We start from the raw sequence: 12,820 nt of genomic DNA, 5'->3' as shown, positions 1-12,820 counted from the left end.
GCCGGCGGCAGCGCCGTCCGTGAGGGGGGGGCACACCCCGGAGCCCCAAGACGGGCGTCTACGCATGCATGAACACTTTCACATATGCATCGGGACCCGTGCGATGTTTCGGTGACATAGCTACACCCCGAATCCCCCACCAACCAGAATTCCTTCCGTGTCGACCGTTTCCCCCCTCCGTGACACGGCGATAGCGACGTTCGTAACGGGGGGCAATCGATATACCATCGGGTATGTTTTTTTAGATAAGGCATAATTATCTTATGCAAAAACAAAAACTAAAATAAAGTAAAAATAACAAAACAAAGTAAAAATAAAAAATAAAGTAAAATACACGTATGCCGACGGCAAGGCCGTCGGCATATCTGTGCACACACGGAGGTTATCCCACGGATCGATGACGTGGCGCGGCACACGGATCGATGACGTGGCAGAGGGGCCTATGCCGACGGCTATGCCGTAGGCATACCTCTGCCACAGATATGCCGACGGCCGCCGTTACCGCCCGTCGGCGTAGGGTCAACGCCGTCAAATGGTCAGCGCTGACCTGGCAGGGGGGCCCGGGCTATGCCGAGGGCCTGTCCTATGCCGACGGGCCCCGTATGCGTATCTCGGGCGGTCCCGACGGCCTCGTCTATGCTGACGGCCCCGTCGGCATAGATGGATGTATGCCGACGGCTATTCTACGCCTACGGCCTATCCTTGGCTGTCGGCATAGGTCCATAGATGCCGACGAGGGCCGTCGGCATAGATTTGGCCGTCGGCAACCCCAGTTTTTCTGGTAGTGGAATTGTCGATGAGATTGAGGCCTTCAAATCCACGACAAGAATGTCTTTGATGGAGCTCACCGCATAGATTTTGTTGTCAGACAGCACAGCTCTCGCACCAAGTCCTGGATGCAGGTCGCAGTCGGCCAAGGTAAGATGTTTGCGCCAGGCACTATCACCATTTTGCAACGTGTACACATGCACAGGTTTGCTTATGATCTCCACGACGAGAAAAAAGTGGGACAAGCCATCCCCTTGTGCTTTGGAGAAGAGCCGTGTCCAAGTGGTGGAGTGACCGGATTCCTCGATTGTGAGGCTTAATCCTGGGAGGATGGTGGTCATATCTCTACCATTGTGCTTCTGGCTCAGATTATAGGTCACGTCTCTAGGATTTGTGTTTCGAGAATTCTGCAAATCTGCCACTCTTACCTGATGAATTCACCTGACCCTACTGGCTAGTGCTGTAGGTTCATCCCTCTACAAGTACAACAAAGTAATTATTTCTTAGTGAACCAGCACATGTGCCATGTAGATTAGACAGACTGTGGCTTCAACGGATATTTCTTTCACTGTTACATCAGAGCTAGCTACACATCTCTAACTGAAACCGATTCTGCAATGGCGAACAATAAGGCGCTTGTCCAAATGCAAGCAGTGGAAGCACGCAAGACTGCAACAGAAGTACTAGATCAGATTATATAGCTACTCAACATACAAAATAAGACACTTTTCACAAGTAGCAAGTTGGAGTGGACAACAACACAAACAAACGAGGCGAGAGAGTTACACACTAACACTACTGATGCATACTAACCTACTGACGCCACATGACAGGAGTAGCTGCTCAAGTTACATACCATCCTAATCAATCCACTGATGGTTAAAATGAACACGGTTAAACTGCTACCGCAGAAATGGAGCCCTGTGCTCTTGGTTGGTGGCACCCTTGTCACAACTCATCCAAAAGCTTTCCTCATATCCTCGTTCTTCAAGTGGCATCCCTGTTTCGGAGAAAACAGAGCAAGGAACCAGATAGAGGAAATTAGGCATCAGGATGTATTCAGTTTGCCACTTTAACTTTAAGCATCAAAATTATAAGATGGGCCAACAAGATGAGTGGCTAGTCCGACGATAGTAAAATGTTTAGTGCGCCTAGAAAATTAAAGCGGTGAATTTGGTCAAGCAATTTAGTTTTTATTTCCAAAAGTTACAGCAGCACAGGTTAAATGCCTTGGACTAGAATGTCATATAAAAGGAAATTTTCACTGCGATGTATCTGAATCACAATTAATGAAGAATCTAGAGAGAACCGGCGTAAAATCTACCACTTGTGTCTGAGAAAAAGAAGATACAATCCACTAGGCAACATTCGGAAAAGAAGCAAGTATTAGCAATCCCATACATAGTTTGTGGTTAACAGTTGAGAAGTACTCCCTCCGTCCGGTGAAGAGTGTACGTTTGGGTTTAAAATTTGACCACAAAAGAGTATACATATATCTTCCCAATGCACATTAAAGTAGAAAAAAAATGTTTCTCTCGCATCACACGGTAATCAAGACCAATAGCATTCTACACATGGTCTTCTTAATTTTTACATGCACTTAGGTCATTGGTGGTTGGATAATTAAAGAGAGACATGGTGGTTTGCACCTTTCCAATGTATTTTTTACTCCACTCCATAATTTGTTCTAAAATTTCTATATGTACACTTTTTACCGGACGGAGGGAGTAGGTTGTAGAAAATTATACCATGATTATATTTAAGAAATATGAAGCTAAAATTCAAGGCTTGATGGGTTCCTGACTATTTCTGTGCAAGAAAACATAGATGGTCAACATGATAACAATTTAACAACGCTAGGCGTCTTTCAGCTCCAAATTCTCTTATACATGATGTTTTATACTTTTGTAGGTCCAATTTGCAATTCTGCACTCATAGTTCAGTAAAGGGAAGACCCAAGTTCAGGAAGCATGGCTTCTGGTGGCAGCACAAGGTTCAACAGAATCAATTATTCCATAGTAGTTTGCCATAGTCTGATATTCCAGTATACGTCTAGCAAACGACAACAACCATCACAAATCATGTGTAGTTTTGCAACTAATACTGAGCCCATTGAAATATTACTAGCTTTGCTGAAACCTATTAAGAGTGACAATATATGGGTGATAGTTGGATTCATATGTATTTAGCCATCCGAGTAGCATCAGGTACATAAAAGTCCATTAGAGGTCCACCATGGTAACATATCTAAAGGAAGATTTCTGTAATCTTATAGCGACTAAGAAACAGACCTGCATCCATCCATAACTCCTACTTCTCTTTTTTCTCTTACCTATCCACAACATCATTTGCAACGAACCCATTACACACCGACAACCACACCCAAGGGTACCTACTATGACCACAGGTAGACACCTTGCAATATTCCTTGGTACACAAGCGAAATCAAATCATCTTACATCAATCATTCACTAATGCCGCCTCTAGTATTCTTAAATGTCCTAGTAAATCAATACAGAGGTGATTTCCAGCCATCTTACGTCAAGCATTCACTAATGGCACTTAACTAGTATTGCTAAAAAGGCCTAAGGAAACAATACAGAAGTGATTTAAATTACCCTACGACAAGAATACTATAATGTGGCTGACTAGTATTGTTTGATCTAAAGAATCAATCACATATGTAACACCAGTACACAACTATACTAAACAGTGAGATGCATGATGCACATTGCAGAACTATGTAAACTCTACAAGTAGACTATATAGATCACTAAAAGGGGAAAAGGCAAACCTTGCAGGACTGAGAGTAGGGAAAATGGGAGGCCAGCTCATCATAAAAGGATAGATATCACCCAATTGATACTCATCTGCTGTCATCTCGCACACTTTACACAGCGTCCTGCACTTGACATCCAAGTAGAGTGCATATTGATCCATCTTCAAGAATACATACTCATTATAGTCCCCCACATGGTTTATCCGGATACAAGTAGTAAGCTCATCCTCAGGAAAATTAGTGCACATTTCACTCAAGCAAATGGTGTCCACCAGCAGCCAGTTATCCCCATTATGGAGCCAGATTTGAAGTTGAAGTTCCTTGATATGGATGAGATATAAAACAGAACCATCATCGGCCCGTGACAACACGGTGGCGCCGCCAAAACCCACCCCGTGTGGCAGCTGAATTGTCGATAAGATTGAGGATGTCAAATCCAGGACAAGAATTGCATTGTAGGCCGCGACATAGATTTTGTTGTCAACGAGCACGCCTTTGGGACTAGATGGACGCCAGAGGAGGTCTGACGCCAAGGTGAGATGTTTGTGCCAGGCATCATCACCATTTCCCAACATATAGACATTTAACATAGGTACCATGGTATCCAGGGCCTCCACCGTGACGTAAAAGTAGGACGACCCGTCCCCGTCTTCTTTGGAGAAGAGTTGTGCCCAACTGTACAAGGAGGGCATTCTGAGATGTAATCCTGGGAGGACGGCCATACCCTCCCTCATAGCACAGCGGGCTGTGCACTGCGAATACGAGCTCGTAGGTGTCCAGGTCGAAGTTTCCGCAGCTGGTGAAGTTTAGGCGGCGGGTGAAGACGCTGCCGTTCGAGCAGCCCACCATAGTATCCCCTTCTTTTTTGGAGAAGGGTGGCCCCTCGCTGAAGTTTGCGCGGTGGACGACGGCAGCGAGCTCCGGGGGCTGAGGCAGTATTGGGAAGAAGCGTGCGGCGGCCGGATACCCCCACTCTACGATGTAGAAGCCGAGGAGTGTGGGCGGGTGGAGCTCGCGGAAACGGCAGAGGAAGGCGCGGTCGGAGGCGTGGCTGAGCCAGCGCTTGCAGACGCAGGCAGCGCGGACGAGGGTGGTGGGGAAGCCGACGCGGACGATGATCTCCGTCAGGAGGTTGTCGTCGTCGAGCACCTTGGATACGCACGCCGGCGGCCGCCGCGCCTCGCCTTCCATCCTGTCCGGCGGCGGCAGCGCCTCGCCGTCCTTCCGTTTAGGGTTTCGGTAAGAAAAGGATCGAGCTATCAAAGAATGGCAACCAAGGCCGATGTAGTGAAGCAGAGCCGACGGTGCAGTAAACCAAGGCCCATCCAGGTCCAGCCCGAATTAACAAAAATAGGGCCTATCAAGCCCGTAACATCAAGTCTGATTGTATCCAGGTTATACAAGACATCAACGGAGCTTCGAGTTCTTCTTCTTATGCTTTAGTTTTGAATGAAATTAGAGATAGAGCTACAGATTTTGTTAGCATTACTTTTCGGTTTGAAAACAGGGAGGCAAACTTTGAAGCACATGCCTTGGCAAAGGCGGCTTCGTCACTCCCTGCTGGGCGCCACCTGTGGCTAGGAAACCCATCAGACATTATTTGTATTCCTTCTGTGATTGTTGAATATAAATCCCTAGTTCACCTAAAAAAAAGGTTAATCATCCCTCAGAAAAAAAATGGTCAACCATGTTAACCAAGGTGCAGGAGGCAATTATGGTGCTGTTATTAGAGAGATCAACGAGTACAGTAAAGCTTTTAGTCACTGTGTGCTTAATTTTGAGCCTAGAGCTCAAACTTTGAAGCCCATCGATTAGCTAGATTTGCTTTTTTCCCTTTCTCCTTGTAGAGAGGATATTTAGTGCAACTCATTGTATTCCATGGAGTAGGTTACATTATATACACATGATGTCTTGCGTGACAAGGTAATTAATCCTATCATATCTCTAGGAGTTAGCTATACAAGGCTAGAGAAGATAAGATTAGAAATACAAGATATGTCACGTTCAACACCCCCCCGTAGTCGAAGCATCGACGTCGGCGATGCAAAGACTGGAACGAAACTCCTGGAATGCAGCGGTTGGAAGCCCCTTGGTCATAATGTCGGCAAACTGCTGGGTGGTTGGTACATGAAGAACACGAAGCTGACCCAACTGTACCTTCTCGCGGACGAAGTGAACATCAAGTTCAATATGCTTGGTGCGCTTGTGCTGCACTGGGTTGGCCGTGAGATAGGTGGCCGAAACATTATCACAGTAAACCACCGTGGCTTTCGGGATGGAAACCCAAAGTTCGCCAAGTAACTGACGGAGCCAACATGTCTCGGCAACAACATTGGCGACGGCACGGTACTCGGCCTCGGCACTCGAGCGGGAGACGGTGGGCTGCCGCTTGGAGGACCAAGATATGAGAGAGTCACCGAAGAAGACACAATATCCCGATGTGGACCGTCGAGTGTCGGGACAGCCAGCCCAATCCGCATTAGTGTAAGCAAGCAGCTCGGTGGAGGTAGAAGCATGAAGACGAAGACCAAAGGTCGGTGTGCCACGAATATACCGAAGAATGCGCTTGACCAAGGACCAGTGAACGTCACGGGGCGAGTGCGTATGCAAGCAAACTTGCTGGACCGCAAACTGAATGTCTGGTCTGGTGAGCGTGAGGTACTGAAGAGCACCAACAATACTACGGTATAGAGCGACATCGGTAGCAGGTTGCCCAGCAGTGGCAGAAAGCTTCGGCTTAGCCTCGGCAGGGGTGGCAGCAAGCTTGCAGTCGGTCATACCAGCACGATCCAGGAGATCAAGAACATACTGTCCTTGATGGAGAAAAAATCCGAAGGCATCACGTCACACATTAATGCCGAGGAAGAAGTGCAAGGCGCCCAAGTCCTTCAGCCGAAACTCAGAACCAAGACGACCGATGATGTCGCGAAGTATGTCCGCGCGAGAGGCGGTGATGACAATGTCGTCAACATACAAGAGAAGAATGGCGACATGATCAGCTCGATGAAGCACAAAGAGCAACGTGTCCGAGGCGGTGCTGGGAAACCCAAGAGCAGTGAGAAATGCTGCAATGCGGTGATACCAAGCACGAGGCGCCTGCTTCAGACCATAGAGAGACCGTGAGAGCAAGCAGACATCATCAGGCCGAGTGGGATCAACAAAACCAGTGGGCTGCTGACATAGAACACGCTCCTGGAGATGACCATAAAGAAAGGTGTTGTTGATGTTGAGCTAATGAACAGGCCAATAACGAGTGATACGTCCATTTTGCATCATGCTTTTATATCGATATTTATTGCATTATGGGCTGTTATTTCACTTTATGTCACAATACTTATGGCTATTCTCTCTTATTTTACAAGGTTTACATGAAGAGGGAGAATGCCGGCAGCTGGAATTCTGGGCTGGAAAAGGAGCAAATATTACAGACCTATTCTGCGCAACTCCAAAAGTCCTGAAACTACACGGAACATCTTAAAATAAATAAAGAAAAATCCTCACCAAAGATGAAGGCCAGGGGGCCCACACCCTGCTCACGAGGGTGGGGGCGCGCCCCCCCCCCCCCTCCTAGGGGGCGCCCCCCTACCTCGTGAAGGAAATATGCCCTAGAGGCAATAATAAAGTTATTATTTATTTCCTTATAATCATGATAAATGTTTATTATTCATGCTAGAATTGTATTAACCGGAAACATAATACATGTGTGAATACATAGACAAACAAAGTGTCACTAGTATGCCTCTACTTGACTAGCTCGTTAATCAAAGATGGTTATGTTTCCTGACCATGGACAAAGAGTTGTTATTTGATTAACGAGGTCACATCATTAGTTGAATGATCTGATTAACATGACCCATTCCATTAGCTGAGCACCCGATCGTTTAGTATGTTGCTATAGCTTTCTTCATGACTTATACATGTTCCTATAACTATGAGATTATGCAACTCCCGTTTACCGGAGGAACACTTTGGGTGCTACCAAACGTCACAACGTAACTGGGTGATTATAAAGGAGCATTACAGGTGTCTCCAAAGGTAGATGTTGGGTTGGCGTATTTCGAGATTGGGATTTGTCACTCCGATTGTCGGAGAGGTATCTCTGGGCCCTCTCGGTAATACACATCACATAAGCCTTGCAAGCATTACAACTAATATGTTAGTTGTGAGATGATGTATTATGGAACGAGTAAAGAGACTTGCCGGTAACGAGATTGAACTAGGTATTGGATACCGACGATCGAATCTCGGGCAAGTAACATACCGATGACAAAGGGAACAACGTATGTTGTTATGCGGTCTGCCCGATAAAGATCGTCATAGAATATGTAGGAGCCAATATGGGCATCCAGGTCCCGCTATTGGTTATTGACCGGAGACATGTCTCGGTCATGTCTACATTGTTCTCGAACCCGTAGGGTCCGCACGCTTAAGGTTACGATGACAGGTATATTATGAGTTTATGCATTTTGATGTACCGAAGGTTGTTCGGAGTCCCGGATGTGATCACGGACATGACGAGGAGTCTCAAAATGGTCGAGACGTAAAGATTGATATATTGGAAGCCTATGTTTGGACATCGGAAGTGTTCCGGGTGAAATCGGGATTTTACCGGGTTACCGGGAGGTTACCGGAACCCCCCGGGAGCCATATGGGTCTTCATGGGCCTTAGTGGAAAGGAAAAAGGGGCAGCCCAAGGTGGCTGGGCACCTTCCCCCTCCCCTAGTCCTATTAGGACTAGGAGAAGGTGGCCGGTCCCCCTCTCTATCTTCCCCCCTTGGGAATCCTAGTTGGAATAGGATTGGGGGGGGGAGTCCTACTCCCGGAAGGAGTAGGACTCCTCCTGCGCCGTCCTCCCTGGCCGGCGCCCCCCTCCCCCTTGGCTCCTTTATATACTGAGGCCGAGGCACCCCAGAAACACACAAGTTGATCCACGTGATCTATTCCTTAGCCGTGTGCGGTGCCCCCTGCCACCATATTCCTCGATAATACTGTAGCGGAGTTTAGGCGAAGCCCTGCTGCTGTAGTACATCAAGATCGTCACCACGCCGTCGTGCTGACGGAACTCTTCCCCGACACTTTGCTGGATCGGAGTCCGGGGATCGTCATCGAGCTGAACGTGTGCTCGAACTCGGAGGTGCCGTAGTTTCGGTGCTTGATCGGTTGGATCGTGAAGACGTACGACTACTTCCTCTACGTCGTGTCATCGCTTCCGCAGTCGGTCTGCGTTGGGTACGTAGACAACACTCTCCCCCTCGTTGCTATGCATCACATGATCTTGCGTGTGCGTAGGAAATTTTTTGAAATTACTACGAAACCCAACACCTCGTGGGCCCCCTGGTGGGTCTCCGACGTCCATCTTCTCCTATATGAAGTCTTTCGATGAGAAAAAAATAGAAAGCAACCTTTCGGGACGATACTCCGCCGCCACGAGGCGGAACCTTGGCGGAACCAATCTAGAGCTCCGGCAGAGCTGTTCTGCCGGGGATACTTCCCTCCCCCTCGTTGCTATGCATCACATGATCTTGCGTGTGCGTAGGAAAATTTTTGAAATTACTACGAAACCCAACAGTGGCATCCGAGCCTAGGTTATTTATGTTGATGTTATATGCACGAGTAGAACACAAGTGAGTTGTGGACGATACAAGTCATACTGCCTACCAGCATGTCATACTTTGGTTCGGCAGTATTGTTGGACGAGACGACCCGGACCAACCTTAAGCGTACGCTTACGCGAGACCGGTTCCCTCGACGTGCTTTGCACATAGATGGCTTGCGGGCGACTGTCTCTCCAACTTTAGTTGAACCAAGTATGGCTACGCCCGGTCCTTGCGAAGGTTAAAACGGAGTCTATTTGACAAACTATCGTTGTGGTTTTGATGCGTAGGTGAGATTGGTTCTTACTTAAGCCCGTAGCAGCCACGTAAAACATGCAACAACAAAGTAGAGGACGTCTAACTTGTTTTTGCAGGGCATGTTGTGATGTGATATGGTCAAGGCATGATGCTGAATTCTATTGTATGAGATGATCATGTTTTGTAACCGAGTTATCGGCAACTGGCAGGAGCCATATGGTTGTCGCTTTATTGTATGCAATGCAATCACGATGTAATGCTTTACTTTATTACTAAACGGTAGTGATAGTCGTGGAAGCATAAGATTGGCGAGACGACAACGATGCTACGATGGAGATCAAGGTGTCGCGCCGGTGACGATGGTGATCATGACGGTGCTTCGGAGATGGAGATCACAAGCACAAGATGATGATGGCCATATCATATCACTTATATTGATTGCATGTGATGTTTATCTTTTTATGCATCTTATCTTGCTTTGATTGACGGTAGCATTATAAGATGATCTCTCACTAAATTATCAAGAAGTGTTCTCCCTGAGTATGCACCGTTGCCAAAGTTCGTCGTGCCCAGACACCACGTGATGATCGGGTGTGATAAGCTCTACGTCCATCTACAATGGGTGCAAGCCAGTTTTGCACAAGTAGAATACTCAGGTTAAACTTGACGAGCCTAGCATATGCAGATATGGCCTCGGAACACGGAGACCGAAAGGTCGAGCATGAATCATACAGTAGATATGATCAACATAAATGATGTTCACCATTGAAAACTACTCCATCTCACGTGATGATCGGTTATGGTTTAGTTGATTTGGATCACGTAATCACTTAGAAGATTAGAGGGATGTCTATCTAAGTGGGAGTTCTTAAGTAATATGATTAATTGAACTTAAATTTATCATGAACTTAGTACCTGATAGTATCTTGCTTGTTTATGTTGATTGTAGATAGATGGCTCGTGTTGTTGTTCCGTTGAGTTTTAATGCGTTCCTTGAGAAAGCAAAGTTGAAAGATGATGGTAGCAATTACACGGACTGGGTCCGTAACTTGAGGATTATCCTCATTGCTGCACAGAAGAATTACGTCCTGGAAGCACCGCTGGGTGCCAGGCCTGCTGCTGGAGCAACACCAGATGTTATGAACGTCTGGCAGAGCAAAGCTGATGACTACTCGATAGTTCAGTGTGCCATGCTTTACGGCTTAGAATCGGGACTTCAACGACGTTTTGAACGTCATGGAGCATATGAGATGTTCCAGGAGTTGAAGTTAATATTTCAAGCAAATGCCCGAATTGAGAGATATGAAGTCTCCAATAAGTTCTATAGCTGCAAGATGGAGGAGAACAGTTCTGTTAGTGAGCATATACTCAAAATGTCTGGGTATAATAATCACTTGATTCAATTGGGAGTTAATCTTCCGGATGATTGTGTCATTGACAGAATTCTCCAATCACTGCCACCGAGCTACCAGAGCTTCATGATGAACTATAATATGCAAGGGATGAACAAGACTATTCCCGAGCTCTTCGCAATGCTGAAAGCTGCGGAGGTAGAAATCAAGAAGGAGCATCAAGTGTTGATGGTTAACAAGACCACTAGCTTCAAGAAAAAGGGCAAAGGGAAGAAGAAGGGGAACTTCAAAAAGAACGGCAAGCAAGTTGCTAATCAAGAGAAGAAACCCAAGTCTGGACCTAAGCCTGAAACTGGGTGCTTCTACTGCAAGCAGACTGGTCACTGGAAGCGGAACTGCCCCAAGTATTTGGCGGATAAGAAGGATGGCAAGGTGAACAAAGGTATATGTGATATACATGTTATTGATGTGTACCTTACTAGAGCTCGCAGTAGCACCTAGGTATTTGATACTGGTTCTGTTGCTAATATTTGCAACTCGAAACAGGGACTACGGAATAAGCGGGCACTAGCAAAGGACGAGGTGACGATGCGCGTGGGAAACGGTTCCAAAGTCGATGTGATCGCGGTCGGCACGCTACCTCTACATCTTCCTTCGGGATTAATATTAGACCTAAATAATTGTTATTTGGTGCCAGCGTTGAGCATGAACATTATATCTGGATCTTGTTTAATGCGAGACGGTTATTCATTTAAATCAGAGAATAATGGTTGTTCTATTTATATGAGTAATATCTTTTATGGTCATGCACCCTTGAAGAGTGGTCTATTCTTATTGAATCTCGATAGTAGTAATACACATATTCATAATGTTGAAGCCAAAAGATGCAGAGTTGATAATGAAAGTGCAACTTATTTGTGGCACTGTCGTTTAGGTCATATCGGTATAAAGCGCATGAAGAAACTCCATACTGATGGACTTTTGGAACCACTTGATTATGAATCACTTGGTACTTGCGAACCGTGCCTCATAGGCAAGATGACTAAAACACCGTTCTCCAATACTACGGAGAGAGCAACAGATTTGTTGGAAATCATACATACCGATGTATGTGGTCCGATGAATATTGAGGCTCGTGGCGGATATCGTTATTTTCTCACCTTCACAGATGATTTAAGCAGATATGGGTATATCTACTTAATGAAACATAAATCTGAAACATTTGAAAAGTTCAAAGAATTTCAGAGTGAAGTTGAAAATCATTGTAACAAGAAAATAAAGTTTCTACGATCTGATCGTGGAGGAGAATATTTGAGTTACGAGTTTGGTGTACATTTGAAAAACTGTGGGATAGTTTCGCAACTCATGCCACCCGGAACACCACAGCGTAATGGTGTGTCCGAACGTCGTAATCGTACTTTACTAGATATGGTGCGATCTATGATGTCTCTTACTGATTTACCGCTATCATTTTGGGGTTATGCTTTAGAGACGGCCGCATTCACGTTAAATAGGGCACCATCAAAATCCGTTGAGACGACGCCTTATGAACTGTGGTTTGGCAAGAAACCAAAGTTGTCGTTTCTTAAAGTTTGGGGCTGCGAAGCTTATGTGAAAAAGCTTCAACCTGATAAGCTCGAACCCAAATCGAAGAAATGTGTCTTCATAGGATACCCAAAGGAGACTGTTGGGTACACCTTCTATTCCAGATCCGAAGGCAAGACATTCGTTGCTAAGAATGGATCCTTTCTAGAGAAGGAGTTTCTCTCGAAAGAAGTGAGTGGGAGGAAAGTAGAACTTGATGAGGTAACTGTACCTGCTCCCTTACTGGAAAGTAGTACATCACAGAAAACTGTTTCAGTGACACCTACACCAGTTAGTGAGGAAGCCAATGATAATGATCATGAAACTTCAGATCAAGATACTACTGAACCTCGTAGATCAACCAGAGTAAGATCCGCACCAGAGTGGTACGGTAATCCTGTTCTGCAAGTCATGCTACTAGATCATGATGAACCTACGAACTATGAAGAAGCGATGGTGAGCCCAGATTCCGCAAAGTGGCTTGA

The 12,820-nt window shown here is 46.0% G+C and overlaps 1 pseudogene; it reads right to left on the bottom strand.

Annotated features, from left to right (window-relative positions):
- Positions 1-689: 689 nt before the first annotated feature.
- On the bottom strand, positions 690-6,325 carry LOC147981367 (uncharacterized; annotated as a pseudogene).
- Positions 6,326-12,820: the final 6,495 nt, after the last annotated feature.

The sequence above is a fragment of the Triticum urartu genome, chromosome 3A (genome assembly GCF_056163025.1).
Source record: "Triticum urartu cultivar PI428250 chromosome 3A, HENAU_Tu73, whole genome shotgun sequence".
Classification (NCBI taxonomy): Eukaryota; Viridiplantae; Streptophyta; class Magnoliopsida; order Poales; family Poaceae; genus Triticum; species Triticum urartu.
Note: the sequence above shows the minus strand (reverse complement) of the source record. Positions and strands in the feature narration are given on the sequence as shown.